General features: G+C 67.3%; 1 protein-coding gene across 1 annotated transcript in view; it reads left to right on the top strand.

The window, feature by feature from the left end:
- The window catches only part of LOC105004802, a 32401-nt gene that overhangs the window by 31110 nt on the left and 564 nt on the right, over positions 1-727 (top strand). The gene's annotated exons all lie outside the window — the stretch shown is intronic.

Here is a 727-nt window from a genome sequence, read left to right as displayed (position 1 = left end):
GGGCCGGGGGGGGGCGCTGGGCCCCAGCCGTCCGGTTCGCCGCGTTTTCCGCGCCAGCATCCCTGGCAGAGGCAGGAGCCGGCTGGCGCGCTCTTGCCTTGCAGGGTCCCGCGGGCGGAACAGGGTCCCTTCAAGGCGCTCTACAACTCGCAGCTGCGCTTCCGCCGGCGCCTCTACGCCGACCTGGAGACGGTCCTGTACCGCGTGCGGCTGTTCCGGCCGCTGGCGCAGCTGGTGCAGCAAGCGGCGCTCTACGTGCGCAGAGCCGTCCCGCCGCAGGTGTTCCAGGCGCTGAGCAGGTGCGGGCGGCTGCGCGGCCGGGCTTCCCCAGCGTCCCCGGGCTCGGGAGTCAGCCGGCCCTAAAGGAGGGAGAGGGCCGGGCAACACGGGGGCGGCCCAGTGCCCCTGTTGGGGCGCCGTCCTTCTAGCTGCGCTGACACGGGCTCTGTACCTAGTGCCCTTCCCCTGGCAAGAAGGAGCCCTGAGCCCCACACCCCTTTGGCCAGCCTACTGAGGACCTTCCACGCACAGTGGGGCGGGGGTTGATGCAAAGTAGGCAATAAGGCCACCTAAACCGAAGAGCAATGGCACCCCACTCCAGCACTCTTGCCTGGAAAATCCCATGGACGGAGGAGCCTCGTAGGCTGCAGTCCATGGAGTCGCTAAGAGGTGGACACGACTGAGCGACTTCACTTTCACTTTTATGCATTGGAGAAGGAAATGGCAA

Source organism: Bison bison, unplaced genomic scaffold (genome assembly GCF_000754665.1).
Source record: "Bison bison bison isolate TAMUID 2011002044 unplaced genomic scaffold, Bison_UMD1.0 scf7180017864482, whole genome shotgun sequence".
Classification (NCBI taxonomy): Eukaryota; Metazoa; Chordata; class Mammalia; order Artiodactyla; family Bovidae; genus Bison; species Bison bison.
Note: the sequence above shows the minus strand (reverse complement) of the source record. Positions and strands in the feature narration are given on the sequence as shown.